This window comes from Xiphias gladius, chromosome 1, assembly GCF_016859285.1.
Source record: "Xiphias gladius isolate SHS-SW01 ecotype Sanya breed wild chromosome 1, ASM1685928v1, whole genome shotgun sequence".
NCBI classification, from domain to species: domain Eukaryota; kingdom Metazoa; phylum Chordata; class Actinopteri; order Istiophoriformes; family Xiphiidae; genus Xiphias; species Xiphias gladius.
This window is the reverse complement of record NC_053400.1, coordinates 186,993-204,000: the sequence shown is the minus strand read 5'-3', so window position 1 is coordinate 204,000 and position 17,008 is coordinate 186,993.

Below are 17,008 nucleotides of genomic sequence, written 5' to 3'. Positions count from 1 at the left end.
AACAAATCCAAAACGTTTTGGCCAAAAGACGAGATCAAAACCAGGAACACTAACACTAAGAGAAGGCCTGAATGCTTGTCACAAGGATTGAAAACAAACTGGCACAGAGGGAAGGGAGAACAGAGACTAATTACATTAGGAGACATTGGTGACACTAGGACACAGCTGACACAAATCAGGGGCGGGGAAGACAATCACAAAGGCAGGAAAAACATGAGGGCAAGAATTGGAGATCTGAAATGACAGGAAGAGTTAGTAACACCAAAATAAAACAGGAAACACTACAACAAATGACAAAACATGACCTAAGGAGCAGAATGGGACATGACAGTATGGACATTGCCCAAGCAGTTCAATGTCTGGGGTGGGGTTGTTATGGACACCATGCCAGCCTCAGTGCGTTCAGCTGGTCCCTGGTGTAAACAATGCAACTGTGGAGTTGCTGTGCAACAGTAGCATTGCTGAATGATAGCATTCAAAAAAAGTAGCTGAAGAAGTATTTTCACAGTGAAAAAACAGACCAGATCTCTCTCTACTAGCAAGTTTAAAGAGGGCTCAACTTAAATTAGTTACTAGTAAAAATTTAAACAAGAATGACAAAAGAAAAAAAGCTAAAAAGTTGGAAAAATTAAAAAAACAAAAAAAACAAAAAAAAAAACAGGAGGAAGTGCAACAGTCTGGATGCGTGTTTGCTTATGCTCACAAAACAAAATGTCATAAGGATGTGGGGTTTTATGCTACAGGAATCAGTTTTTGTATTTAATGAATTGAGGAAAACGGCAACACATGCCCAGAGTGTCATCAGTTGCCTGCCAGCAAAACAACCAATCACAGCGGTGTAAACTTTAGCGCATCCCTCCAGCTAATCTAATCTGGCACCAACCCACCTTAACAAATCCATTGAATAAACTCTGAATTTACTTTGGTTCTGTCCACTAACAAAAAAGAAGTGTTGTCCCACCCTGTCTGTAAATGTGCAATGTCGTTGTGTCTTTTGAAATGTCATTGGGTTTTGTGAACTGTGGTGTTTTGTGAAATATGGCATTTTGTGAAATGTTTTGTGAAATGTTTAGTGTAATTCGTTTTCTGAAATGTTGTGTTTTGTGAAATGTGTTTTGTGAAATGTTGAGTTTTGTGAAATGTGTTTTCAGAAATGTGTTTTCTGAAATGTTGTGTTTTGTGAAATGTTGCGTTTTGTGAAATATTGTGTTTTGTGAAATGCGATAGTGTTTTGTGATATGTTATGTACTCAGAAATGTTGTTGTGTTTTGTGAAATGTTGTTGTGTTTCTGAAGTGCTGTTTTTTGAAATGGGTTTTCAGAAATGTGTTTCGTGAAATGTCTTGTGAAATGTGTTTTGTGAACTGTTGTGTTTTGTGATATGTTTTTTGAAATATTTTTTTGAGATCTGTTTTGTGAAATGTCATTGTGTTTTTGAAATGTTGTTGTGTTTTGTGAAATGTTTAGTCAAATGTCATTATGTTTTGTGAAATGTTGTGTTTTGTGAAATGTCATATATATATAATTAACGGTAAGTAGGAGACGGGTGAACAGGGGAATTCCAGGATTTACTTTAAATCATGTTTAAAGGTCATCTGAACATAATTCCAATCAAGACAGGGAGACAACACAGTATCATACAGAACTACACTGTACCATAACATATTATAAATATTACATCCCCAACAAGCAGAAAAGGCACAATTATGTTTAATGTGATTGGAGCTAAGGAAGCCCTGTCAGGCTACATGCCAACAAGCTGTTCCATCAGCGTGATAGAAATGAAGGTCACAGCTTGAGCACCAATGAAACCTGATGTTTACTGTCATCATGGACAGACAGGAGCGGCCACATCAGTCAGAGAGGGGCCAGGTGAGAGATTTTAACTGCTGGTTGGAGAGGAGATTTCCATTATATCAGCTGGCCTTTTAGTATTACCACAGCAGAGAACAACTCTGCAGATAAAAGGCCCTGCTCCTGTACAAGATGATTTTGATCATTTTACCTCAGGAGAAGATCAAATTTAAGTAAGAATTATTATTTTAAGAGTTATTTCACATATATAAAATGTGCTTTCTGAGAAAAATATAGAAAATCTGAAATAATACAGTAGCTGTTATGATAGTATTTAAATGTTGTAATGATTTCCTTTTATCTACTTTGTAGAGATGGATTAATTTGAGCCTCATTGTGGAAGGCGCAAAGCTTGGCCACCATATCAGTGCCGTCCTGTGCTGTGTTCACAGCCAGCATTTTGGGGATGACAAGGAGAGACCGAGCAAACTCAGCAATGTCCAATTCCTTTTATTGTGTTTTCTTCACTTGTGTCTTCTCCATGTATCTTAGTCCCTCCCACTGAAAACATGAGGAGAGATGCAGGAAAAGATGTGAGGAGAGCGGAATCAAGGATATATGTTTTTAGAGAGATAAGATATACTTTCTTCTGAATCATCATCTGGGTAACATCATTGGATCACAGCTGTCAGATGGTTTTGTTCTTGTTCTTTTTTTTGTTTGCTTTTTCAATCTTTCTGTATGTTTGGAAATGTTTAAACTGTTTGACAAACATCTGTGAATTTATTAAAATCTTGTATTGACCTATATATATTCTTTGTACAGATCAGTCAAACCAACAACCACAGTCTGTAAATGGACTTCACTGCTCAGACACTGAATGTACAAGACAATTTATAATAGCAGCAACAAGTTTTTTTTTAGTTTAATGATTATTTGCTTCTGCATTTATTGATATTCTGCTTGGAAATTCATCATTCAATAATCCAGGTTATGATTATATCTCATTGTTTATCTCATTGTTTTTGTAAAAAAACAAATCATTAGCCTATATCTCACATCAACGCATCGGGATTTTCAACCTTACATGCGACTGAATGAAAATGATGCTAGTCAGTTAAAATGTGTTTATTGCTGAAAGACAGCAGTATCTCTTCCTCTCCCTGACTACATTATTCATGATACAGATTCAAAGGAGAAATAATATTAGATCCTGAAGAGAAAAATCTTTCTAATGAATGAAGAAAGTAGTTTATGGTTCGTTTGTTAGTCAGACATAAAGTTAACACAGATCCATTATTTTTAACCAGATGGTGAGTCAGAAAACTAATTAAATTGAAAACTTGGTATTAGTTTTAATAACAACAATTAATTAATAACTCTTGTTATTTGTCTGTGCAACTTCAGTTTCAAACTACAGTCATGTGATGATGCGGTTTCAAATCAGCCTGATCAGCTGGGGTATCCAATCACCAAAAGTTTTCAAACAAAGGGATGTGTCTGTTAGAAGACTTCTGTGACAGCTGGTCTTGGTGTGTATCCTGACACATCTCTTCAAGGATCCCTTCTCGATCCTCAGAGCAGAAATAAGAGCAATGGAACAGCTCTTATGAAGGCGAAATGGAACAATTTCCAGGTCAAATGAGGAGAGATTAAATAAGGGAACTGGCATGTATCCTCTATAGCCATGTTTGTGTTCAAGATGGCTCTCTCTTTCCCTCTTGGAAGGCTGGTGACTTTCAGATACCCAACGTCATTTTGTTTGTCTTGGTTGTTTTTAGTTTATCCTTTGTTAATTCCGCATGTAGCCTTAGGTTAGCACCTACAGTTTCATGGCACCAAATAGCCACACTTCACCACTGACTACTGATTTCACACCTCCTCCTTTGCTTATTTTGAGTTATCTGTAATAAATGTCTGTGCGTGCCTCCCTTCTTTGTTATGAGCTGAATGAGCAAGGCATAACATATACAGCAGTATGACATAGTATAGTAAAGTATAGCCTAGTATATAGCATAGTGTAGCATAGTGTAGCATAGCATGGCATAGAATTGGATAGTATGGTATAGTATAAGATAAAATGGCATAACAATGTATACAGTAGTATGGTATTCTGTAGCATACTATACCAAAACACATGGGTTGATGATCACACTAAGGATCACACTGGATAGACAAAGCTTAAACAACAACACCAGCCACTCAATTCTAATCAGACTCAGCCTACTCCTGTTATTGTTCAAAAGTTATTGCTGACATCAGCACATAAACGAATCCGCCACAACACTAAAACCAGTAATTGGTTTTAATGTTGTGGCTAATCAGGTGTATGCCTGAATGAAATAAACAGAAAAATGGCTTTATTCCTGGATAGCCTGAGACATCAAGAGAATTTATAGACTTACGTAGAGGCAAATGGGACACTCAAGCCTAAATATTAGAAGGAACACTGAAAAAACTTTGATGTGGAAAAGTGTTAATGGACTGTTTCACTGAGCCAAGATAAATTAATCTCTCTAGATAATTAATCTATTTTAACATTAGATAAACTATTGTTTTATGAGCCATTTATTTTTACATTTCACAAACACGTCTAATCCTCAACTTGATAGTGAATGAGATTGAAAAAGTTACAAACAATTAAAACCTCCAGTCGGTGAAGTTTTATGAGGAGAGCAGAGTTTTAAAAGTGGAGGTGGTGTCACTGCTTGGCAGCACCTGTATAGGTTATGAGCTGTTGTGGCTGTATGCCTTCATTCCACACTGGACAACATCATCCAGTTCTGGAGTGAGGAAAGTTTGTGTTTTTACAAGTTTAAAGAACAGAAGAAGCATGTGACAACTACTGCTCAGTACTGCTTGATGTAGTTGATGATGAGCAGGTTAGCATTGTCATAACAATGACAATGCTAACGTACAACGCTGACATTAGCTCGAAAGCATTTATAGAAGTTCTAAGTACAGCCTTGCATGCTGCTAGCACGGCTCTAGACTCTTAGACTAAGTATACCGTTGTGTTGAGATATTGTAATTGATAATTGTTTTCATGATTACTGTAGATAACTGACTTCCGTAATACATGGTCCAGTCTCACGTAGCCAGAACTACTGTATCTCCCCAGCACTGTGCCAGGACTGCACCCAAAACGGTATGGCTTGTTTTTATTTCTTTAAATCCATCGCAATCGTCTTGGGTGCCCCTGCTAAATAGAGTCAGTTGGTAACTTGTTTTGGCTGAACATTTGCACATGGGGAGGCAATCACTGTCATTAAAATGGTTAATTCCCCTTTAGAAAAACCTGCCTGTGGGAGGGAAAGCCCGGCCTTGCGCTTGCAGGTCAATACTGGTAACTCTCTTTTACAGAAAGGTAGCTAAGGTTTGTCTAAAAAGTCACTATATTTGTTACTATGTGCTTTTTTGAAAAAAATTGCTAAAAGGGTGTGATAGTAAATGTAGTGACAAAGGCACCAAATTGGCAAAACTGCCTGTAAATGTCCCACTAATGAAGATGATAGAAATTGTTTGCAGCAATTCATTTTGAAAGAGCAACAGCTAATGAAGAAAATCGAACACTCAGCCATCTGACCAATGCTGTAGTTTCATCACACAGTCAGTCAGTCAGTAACTCAATCAGTCAGTGATGGACTTTCGGCAGAGGTCAAGATATCCTGACTTTTAAAAAGTCCAAAAACACTGGATCCTGCATTTCCCATGATGCAAACAAATGTATATTTTTGGTAGACCCTCCCTGCCTCCTAAATAGCCATGTCTTTCAAACTTCATACCTCCACAAATTTCTGATCTAAATTAGTAGTCTTCAAGCCGAAGTCAGGACATCATCAGAGTTATTTTCTTCGACTTGACAGAGCTCTTCGACAGCCACAGATGATATTATAGACAGATTTCACAGACTGAGTAGTACTTCCCATGCAGCCCAGTATCCCTTGGAATTTGTTCATATTGGACAATTCTTTATCTCAGGATATATACAGGATATATACAGGCTGGTTACAAGTTCCACAATCCCTAGTAATAATTAGATTTTATGTAATTATAACCATACTTTGATGATTAAATGTTTCCTATAGTATAAACTAAAAAACCTTCTAGATCAGAAATACATTACCATTATAAGTAATATTTTTATATGTAGAGCATTACACCTGCTGTTTGTGTTATTTTTATGTTTTACAGTAGATCCCTTAAAGTGCTGTGACTTTGGTGTCCTTACTGTAGCTTTCTAACAGTACCGATCACTGATTTGCATTATTCTTCCTTTTTCAGTTCTGAAAATGTGTTGTAACCATGTTGAGTTACGTCACCTACTGACAGTTTTTGACCTCTTTTAGATAGGATTTTAATGTTGGATATGAGATCAAAATGCTTGTTAACATGAGCTTTTGTTTGCAGGCAGTTCACACAGAGCTTGCTCCAAAGCTCAGGGGGCAGCCAGTGAACGGGGTAAATATAATGTAGAATTCTATATACATAAATCCCTAATCATAAAGACTATATACATACACTCCTCCAGCGTCTTCTATTGAAGCACTCCTTTCCTTATCAAAAGACTTCTTGACTTTGCAGCCTTGTTCTTCATTCTTGCCTATGTGATCAGTTCTTCAAAGCGATTGAGGAGCCTTGCTCTGCATGGAGACGCCTGAAGGATACTTGTGACGCCATCCATGTAGCTCTTCAGGGGTGGGAGCCTCTCGCCTGATGGTAGCTTGATACCCCCGACTACCTGCCTGGCTCTTCCGAGGATTTTCTCGAAGGCTGTCACAAATAGGATGGGAGGAATGGCACATCCCATGGCAATTCCACATTCCAGCTGTTGCCATCCTGTTGTATAGCCTTCCAGAACAAAACACGTGCAGGTTGCTGAAGTATCTAGCGATTATGTTCTTGACACAATCTGGGCCATGAAAAAATTCCAAGGCCAAGTATATCAACTTGTGCGACACTGAGCTGTATGCATTGGCGAGGTCTAACCACACCAGGTGCAGGTCGCTCTTCTTTCTCTTTGCACTCTGGATTTGGTCCCAAACCATAGAAGAGTGCTCAGTGCATCTGGGGAAGCCTGGGATTCCAGCCTTCTGGCAGTTTGTGTCGATGTATGAGGAAGTTGGATATTCTCTTTGCCAGGATGGAAAAGAGAATCTTCACAATCTTCTCCACATTCAACAAAGCAATGCTTCTGATTTGGCTGATGGTATGGGAGTTCTGCTCTTTAGGAATGAACACGCCGATTGCTTGCTTCCACTCTGGTGGCATTTGCTGCTTCCTCCAAGCTGCTTTCATGAGCTTCCATAGCATAAAGCAGTAATGACAGCGTCCACTGACTAATGGTCACACAGACTAACAGCCATACATCAGCTGCCACAGACTCTAAACAGCAACCTACATTAGCTTTCCAGCTAAAGTCTTACTCTTATCTAGCTTAGAAACATGAACAGGTCTTGTCCCTCACCTTAGCTTGTTGAACAAGCTATCCAAACATTAATGGGGGAAAGCACAATTCTAACACCAGTTTGCAGGTTAGATACAGTAGCTAATTAGCTGCTCGGTTGCAGCAAATTAATCACCATGTAAATGTACTTAGAAATGTCAGGTCCTGTTAAATGTTAGTTTCTGTCCTTACTCTTCAACACCACTAACTGCTTGCCCATGAAATGTAGGCTGGCAGAGGTCAGTCTGCCAGCTGCTGTCAATCAAACACAGACAGCAACATGTCCCACCAGCCAACTGAGAGGAAAAAACATTCTCTAAAGAAATTTTTCTTCCTTTTAATAATAAAAACATCAATAAATATTAAAAAAAATTGTTTGTATTATTTTTGACTGGAAAATTATGACTAAATGGGTTTTCAGTTAGACACTACTGCTGTACTTGTATTTAGCTCTTTTTAATGACTTTCACTTGCTTATTTTATCGGATCTATGCCCTTATTATTCAGTGTCTCCTTTGAATCAGTATTTGCAGCTGCAATGATTCTACAGTATTTCCGCATGGGCTTCATTAAAGTTTGATGACGTCTTAATGAATTATAAATGTAAACTCTGCAGCAAGACTATCACCTCAGTATAAAGGCAAAAGTAAAGAGAGTTTTGACCATGAAAAGCAAATATTGCTACATATTGATATTCAAATCATTCAGGACAGAAATTTTAATGTGTGTGTGTATGTGTCTGTACTTGTACTTCTATCCTTGTGAGAACTATTAACTATTAGGCTGGAGAGAGAACATTTTGGACAGTCCTTACTTTCTGACACAACTTCAAAGGGCTGTTTGAGGGTTCAGACTTTGTTTTAGGGTTCAGTTAAGAATCAGGTTTAGGTTAGGTTTAGGGTAAGGGGGTAGGGAATGCATTATGTCAACGAGTGTCTTCACAAAGATAGAAGTACAAGCATATGTGTGTGTGTGTTTGTGTGTGTGTGTGTGTGTGTGTGTGTGTGTGTGTGTGTGTGTGTGTGTGTGTGTGTGTGTGTGTGTGTGCGTGCGTGCGTGCGCCGTAACAGTGAGTTAGCAAAGCCAGGCGACAGGGCCTGTAATTAAAGCCAGTGAGACCAGACAGTCTGTCTTCTCCCTGCAAAATAAAGTCAGGATAGAAGAGAAAAGACTAAAATACAGTAAACTGAAATACTCAAATCAGTGATTAAAAAGTTTCTGATAGCTATCATTGCCCTCCTGCAGTTTAACATGGAAGCTAGTAGAGCCCTGTAATTACAAGTTGTCCTTTAATTAAAAATACAATACAGTCTGATGTAACTCTCAGCCTCTGATGCTCAATTCCAGTTACGCTGCAGATGATGGCTAGACAGTATACTTTACTGTATCATACATCAGGTCAGTATAAGCGGTTTAGTAAAATCTGATTTTTAAAAAACTGATATTACACAGTTATTCTGTCAACTTCTGCATGATACATTTTGACCGATGAATTTATTGTAGCATTTATCCAAATTATAGTTGTGTGTGAGGAGACTGTATCGAGAGCCAAAGAGAAACAAGAACTTCAGGTCTAGAAGTAAGAAAGCTGAATTCAAAAATCAAATTGACATTTTTAATAACACAAATTACTAAATGTCCTGCCCTGGAACATAACCTTAATTTACAGTATGACATATGGTTCACTCCATTTGTTTAGATATGGATGGTAATTTAAAAACAAAAACAACTAATATTGTTTATTTAATGGTACCATGTGGAGTTTCTTCCACTGTTGTAGGTTTGTGATTTATTTGTGTCTCTTGCACTTGGCTGAGGATGCACACTAACAAGCATCAAACAATCCAATATACTTTCCTGTCACCAGTTCATACTACTATATTAATTGTCAAGATGTCAAGAAACATAGCAATGTGCCAACAAAAGACAAGGAAGAAAAAGACAGCTAGCTAGCATGCAGGTTTTAAGACACTTTAAAAGTCTTTTTCCTATTAGAAGAGAGCTCATAGGGTAGGGTACCTTTAATATTTCTTGTTTAAGCTGACTTTATTAAACAGAATTTCCCACAAGCTCAAGACTACTCAGGTTAAAAAGATGTTACCAGTGTGATTGAAAAGGACGTCAAGTGGTGAGTTTAACATTGGTGTCACAAAAACAACACAAGGCCACTCAAACAGCAGATGTTTTTTAGACAACTAAAACATAGATGAGACTAAAGATGACACTAGAGGAGAGCATTGGTTGATCTTATGAAAATAAAAAACAGCTTTAAAACTACTTTGGTTAAAGTCCCCCAGTGGTAATACACATTACAAGCCACTACGGCAGAAATACACACTGCTGTACGCCTTGTCGCTCTTGGCTTGAAGTGTTCAGAGCTCATAGACATGTGTAACCAAGTGTGTAATCAAAGGAAGCATTTATTTGAACCCAAACCATTATCTTTTCCTAAATCTAACCTAGTATTTTTTGTGCCTAAGCTTAACCAAATCGTGACTGTTCCACAACGTTAACCATGTGTTTATTATTTTTATCATGAGGACATAGTCTGACATAGGCTGACTGTATAGGTCCTTTAGGTTGGAGGACTTGTTGCCATTTATATAGTATGTCTTGCGTTTCATAGAATTCCCACATTTCCTTTAGATTTCTCTGATAGCAAGTAATGCCCTCTGTGACTGAAACTCAACTGTGTGTGAGTGTGCGTGCTCAGAGAATTTCCCTGTGGAAACACTATTGTCAGATACACCTCGTCTCAACACCCATCTTTTTTATATTGTGTGTGTGTGTATTGGGAAGGAGGCCATGGAGGCACTAGAATGACTATATTGGGACTTAGATCTATGACAACAGCCGTGTGTGTGTGTGTGTGTGTGTGTGTGTGTGTGTGTGTGTGTGTGTGTGTGTGTGTTTGTCAGGAACATTACAGGATCCTGTCACGAAAACAGAATGAACCTGCCAGAAACAGTTGTATTTGTTGTTGGTGTTTTCTGTCTCATCTGCCCATCAGATTTGAAGCACTTACACCCTGTCCTTTCTACTGTGACAGCACTGAAAGGGACAATTCTTTTATTGCATGCACTTCCATCTTCATTCTTCCTCAGTGTCTGTGTAGACATCCCAGCAGACTATCTCCTCCTTTTGTCAAGAAATAACAGCCTCAGAAAATGGGATTCTTATAACTCTGTGTATTGTCTCAACTATTTATTGACCTATAGCCACATTTATAAAGATGTTTTATGGTCATATTTGCTTTGTATGAATAGATCATGTCAATCCTGTGAACTTTGAACTGAACATGAAAGTGTTCCAGCTCTACATCCCATGCACACTCATTCTTTTCTTAATTTGATGAGTGTGAAGATCTCCTCTTCATACAGTAATTTCCCTATAAAAGGATTTCCAGTGACAAATCTCAACCTCTGGTAGCCATATTCGAGGCATTCGGCTCTTGGTAACCACAGTTTACAACAATGGAGGGTGTTTCTACACATAAAAGCTGGGCAATTGTACAGGTCTGAAAAACGTACCATATTTAAGTGGGAACAAACCAGTTCATTATTCATCCAAGGTTTTAATTTGCATATCATCAGCTTTGTTGTAAACAAACTATGATTAGGACTCTGGTAACTGTAGCACCACTAAAGCTAACATACAGTATACTAAATGCCACACAGCCTTAAAAGATTTTGTTTTATACTTTTTTGATTAGCACTGTATAAATTGGCCAAAAATTGCGTTTGATTATTCCTTCTAAAAAAACAAAGGGCTTGAACCATTTGATTATCTATTTTTGCACATTATGTCGCCAATAGGGCAAACCAATATAACGAGAGACATAACTACTCGGGTGCATATTTTTAAGTTGTACCCTCGCTTTTTCTAGCACTGGAATGTTAGGCTAACTGTAGCTACATAGCTTGCATACAACTTTATCTCCAGGTTCCACAGTTTAGATTTCTACTGACCAAATTCTCAAGTATTTCCAAATGGGGCTTTTTAGATTGCTCAGAGTGCAAATCACTCTCCCTGTGATCGAGTTGGGTTGTGAACTCTCTGCCATCACTACCACACGGTTGTGGTTGAATTATTGTCTCATTTCAGCTTAACCTGTATTTCATTTTCAAACAATGAAAGCGATGTTATGACTCATGTCCGTCATACAGTGCATCCTGTTCAGTGGCATAGGCCCACTCAGTAGTATTACGTTTTTTCAAAGTTGAACATTCATTTTTACAATTGAATGTCTTTTTTTTTTTTTCAACAATTAAATTATATGAGCGAATTTAGAATATTCGTTGACAACCCTTGTTTTGGTCTTACTGCCAAGAAGATGCATGCTGGCCTATCTCACACATTGTTGAGTCCTGAGGGGGCAGTCAGTGTCCAGGGACAGGCAGGCTCTACTTCTTAAACCTGTTACTTTTTTTAATGTTATTCTTATAACAATTAAATGATTTCTAACATTGTACTTTTTTTATGTAGATTTTTTACCTGACTTTACCTGACAGAAGGGACAGAGCTAAATCAAAAGTGAAAGCCAAGAGCATTCCTGTGAGATTCCTTCACTTGGCTTAACTGGCCAGACTCCTCAAGTCACATAGCTTTCATTTCAATTGGAACAGGCCTTGCAACTTACAAGGCGTTTTATGCATCTCTGAATTCCCAGAGATATAAAAATTAATATTGTGATTATTTTTATTCAGATGTAGTATTTAGTATCCAAGTTAGGCTCCTAAAAACGGGACCCCTTCCCTATCTCTCTTCTGCATGTCACACGATAATAGGTGGTCGTATATGATCTTCATCCAATGACTGAATTCCCACATTGAGGTCATATGATGACCCCTGAGTAATCTCCATGACAACTGAATGAACTCCATCTGCTAATGAAGACCATAAAAAGCGTATAAGCAGACCTTGAGTTAAGGTTTTCTTTTGACTGTTTTCACAGTCAGAATGAGCTTTCACACTTAAATGGAAAATAGACAGTGAATGATGGTGAAAATAAGAGGAAAGCAAAAACTTGTTTGTCCTTTAATGTTTCTCAGCTAGCGCACAGTCTGTACTGATGGTAAGGACCAGTGCGTGTGTGTATCAGGAATGTAGTGAGGACACCCCGCCTTTTCTGAAATCCACTAGGAGATAAACAGTGTGTTTTGAATAAAACTTTTTAGAGACTCCCTGGATCTACCAATGTCCTTCTCACCTCCCAAAATATAACTTTTCAAATACGCTCAGGAGTTTCCGAATGCCCTTCTCACCTCTGTTAAATTGTCAGAATAAACATTGGCCAGATATGGAACCACCTTTCTCCAACGCGAAGAGGCCAATGTTTTCTCATGATAGTAAAATTAACAGCAGAACTGGAAACCACTCGAGTTAGTCCTTTGTGTCTTTATTTCTTGTTAGTGTTCAGGTTTTCTCCAGCCCTATTTTACTTTACTAAACTTTGGATTCCTGCATTTTCTTTTCCCTCACGATACCATACGTATCACGATACAGAGGCCACAATACGGTACGTATCGCAAGACACAGTTATTAATAAATGCAAATAAAATATCCTTTAACTTTTTAATTTTAAATGGCCTTTTTTGTTGTCGCTTATGCTTTTAGTTTTCTGATGCAGAAATAATATTCTGGTTTCGCTTGACTTCAAGGGGGCGGCTGTGGCTCCTCCAGTGCACATGTCAAATTGTCCCTGGGCAAGATACTGAACCCCAAAATTGCATCGGTATTTGAATGTGAATGTGTATAGAAAGCGCTGTTTGTATAGAAAAGTGTGAACGGGTGAATTTGGCAGTAGTGTAAAGCACTTTAAGTGGTCGATAAGACCTGCCATATTAGTTCTTTTATTTGAAAAAAAAAGTAAATAAAACTGTTTCAACAAACTTAAAAGTGTTGTACTGGCAGTTAAGCCTTCACATGTTTTCAGATTTTTGTGGAGAAACGACAGTTGATCCAAATGCTCAGGTTTCAGAGTACTTGTCTGAGCTGTAACTATGTCTCAAGTGGTGGATAACACCCTCTCTGCAGCTACACTTGGACCTGGGATGCAGAGGGTCTTTCTAGCTAGGTTAGGCAGTAACGGGAAATCAGCCTGGTGCTTCCTCCAGCAACTGTGTGCATCCTCAGTAAGAGCCAATGCCTCTGCCTCTTTGTATTTCTTGAATTCATCCAGTGCCTGATAATGTAGTGACATAGGTTTCCTGTCTTTTGGGAAAATGAAAATTTCTGACCAAATAAATGTGCTAGAGCACAAGTAGAGTCCTTTCTTCTCTTGCAGGGTGGGGAAGAACCACTTTCAGCCCTTTCTTGTTCTGTACATAGTTCTGGTTCTTCTGAAATCAGAACATAAGATTCTATTTATAACCAAGCCCAAATAACATTAATAAATACACAAGATGAGTCATAGTTGTATAATTATGTCATTATATTGTACTGTACAACCACAGAGTTTTCTCATTAAGGTTAATTAACCCTCACCTGAGAAATCTGCAGTGCTTCTGCTGCCACGGTGGTGTAGGTGTCCTGTATTTACACAGATGCATGCACAGAAAGGGTTAGTTGCTCACGAATCTCCTCCCAAGATCCCCGGATACGTCGTTCTTAATGTTCCCTTGTAACTGCAGAGTCTGTTGCTTGGACATGCGTGCTAAGGCACAACTGGGCAGTCGGAACTTATGTCCAACCCCCAACTTCCTCATGTTTTCAAAAATCCAAAACGCTCCCATATCTTTGCCTTCAGTTTTAAGCGGCGGTGGATAGTGTTTTTCCCTGTTTTCATCCATGTTTATTTTGAATTGAGATGTGTGCTGTTTGTGTCTTTTTTTGCCACCTATTGGCTTTATTGTTCACTGCACCGTAGGTGATGTTTCTTTTTCAAAACTGCCATCAAAGCAAGTGATGCCGTATCAATACAGTAGCACCCGTATCAATGCACGCATCAGTAAGGAGTACGTCATAATATATTGCCATTTAGATTTTTTGAACACAGCCCTGCTATGTCAAGCTGTATGCATTTTCATCTTTAGCCCCAGTTTGTAACTCAATGCCAAACGGAATGAGCTCAAGTTTTATTATTTTTGTACTTCAGTAAGTCTTGCTTTGATAGTATTTTGGAAGTTTTATTGTCTAGCCAACGGTATTACTTTCAAGATTTTTCAACGAGCACAGTTAAGGAAAATGAGTGTAGCAGAGTTTTATCTGACAACAACCACAATGAATCGCTGTAGTTTACAGCCACTGACTCCTGCATGCTTACAAAAGATCTTCATGAGCCTTAAGGGTCTAGTCCATCCACCCTGAAGCAAAGTCACCAGATCAGCTGAGCATGCCATTCTCTGATCCTTGTTGCTTGGCAACCGCTGAATTCTGGGGAGTGCCCCTTGCAGGGAGAGTTGCAAGTTAGACTGGCTCCAGTTGAACCTGTTTAAGGTCAACAAAAAGGAAAGCTGTGAGATGACGCTCACAGCTGAATCCCAGCCTACAAAATTAGGCAAGAAAAAAAACTTTACTTCTGCTGTCTGTGATAAGAGTTGATGTCAGATAGTGCTTTACATTCCTAATTTAAGTCCTAGAGAAGTACATTGTCCCCACAGCGTTCTGCTGTAACTGAATTACACAATTAATTTCTTTACTACCAGACAAAGTTACACAGACAAAGTGTCCAGTTCATTTTGTCATTCAAAGATCAACTTTATTCATTTGTTTGATTCCGACCTATTTGTTATATGTTCATTAATTTTGCCTCATTTATTGTTGCTTATTCAGCTTGAATAAACCCTAATTTATCACCAAGTTATGATCTTGTGTATTCTTTCAAAGCAGAGAAAGAGATCCCTGTACTGATAGTTTACTACTCATGATTATTCGAGTGATTCATGTATGTAATCCATTTTCCTTCCATAAAAAGTGGTGCCCCAATTTTCAACATTCAGAAGTGCAGTGTCCACTACAGGTTCATTTATTGGCCTCGTTCATATGCAGTCAAGCTTAAATTGGTTTATTTCAAAAGAGACAGACGGCAATTTAGCGCAATAAAATGAATAGAAAGGCAGAGGGAGCCTGTCATCACAGCCATAGTTGATGCAGGGAACTGGATCAACCCCCACAGGCCACGATTCAATTATTTTTCACAACACAACAAATAATTTTCACATTGTTTTGTATTTTGTAGTGATACATATGCATGGATGCTCACACACATATAGTACATGCATACAAGGAGATCCTGTGTTAGCTGTGGACTAATTATAGAAGGATCAATATAATGTTCTCCCTTACTGCTGTCAGCCATTCTTGGCCTAATGAGAAAGACAGTGAGAAAATGAACATAATGAACTAGGCTCCAGGCTTTGTACACACACAAACTCACACGCATCTGTGGACATCAAAGAGGAAAAACAACAACCTCCAACAAATACATTGAACATCAGACACACCCTCAGCACATTACAGTGTGTGTCATGCTTAACCAACAGTTTTCAGTTATCTTTTCTACTGTACACATGGGATCAAGCTAGACATTTACACACACACACACACACACACACACACACACACACACACACACACACACACACACACACACACACACACACACACACACACACACACACACACACACACACACAGCCCGGAGTTGTGTTTATGATTTTAGTAATTCTTTCTCCAGCCTACACAAGGGTAAAACATACATTATATTTCTCTCTCTAAGACAAACACAGTAATGAATATGATCTCAAAGGGAGAGGAGAGCTGCTCCCCCATGCTGTGTGTGGGAAGTCAGGCTAAGGTTCATTACTGTGTCAACTTTGCCTCACAGTCTGCACTGCCAAACACAGCACAAGAGTTTGTGTGAGTGTAATGTTCTTTCTTGGTCCATCTCCTTGGTCTCTGATTTTTCTAACTGGTTTTCTTACCCTCTAATGCTACAGTAATTTTTCTCCCTATTATTTTACCATAGAGTTTATCTATGCTCATTTAAAAAAGTATCTTTAAAACATTTCTCCTATGCCTGCATTATTCTTTATATTAACCACTGAATCACAGAGTGCTGAAATCACCCAGTAACTCATTGTTTTTGTTTTTTCATCCCCAGACGCTCCTCTCATCAACCTAATTTCTAGCAGCAGCAGGCATCTGTTTTCAGTGAAAAAGTTCTGATAAACCCACTGTACTGTCCACTAAATACGTAGCATCAAACAGCAGACAGACACAGTTAGAGACCAGCAGGTGAACATAGTGGAGCATTTAGCAGACCAAAAAGATCAAAAAGGAGAGAGAATGTTGTAATTAAATTCATCAGGTGGACAAAAACACAGCTCCAAATGAATGCTAATGTTGCTGTGTCAGATGAATATGTAAAAGGATAAGTCTAGTGATATTCTGTTTCTTATCAACAAATCCAGTGAAATCTACACTGAATGTCTCCTACCAACAAGCATTGTGTGTATCAAAACCTATCTTCTTCCTCTTTGCCAAAGGGCTCAATTGTTTCCAAAAATGACTAAAAACACATCAGCGACCCACATTGTTGCACTGAGTCACTGTCACCAGATTTTTTTAAAAGCTATTTTTGTTGACATTTTCTCAAATTGACACCATTGACAGAATGCGGAATTAGCTATTAGCAGTTCATTTTTGAAATATATCCATGGATGAACACACAGCTAATGAACACTAATGAGGAGAACTTAAAAGCAACTTTTGCTTTTAAGTTTCCATCTAATTTTCTAAATGGATTTATGGACATTAATTCATGATG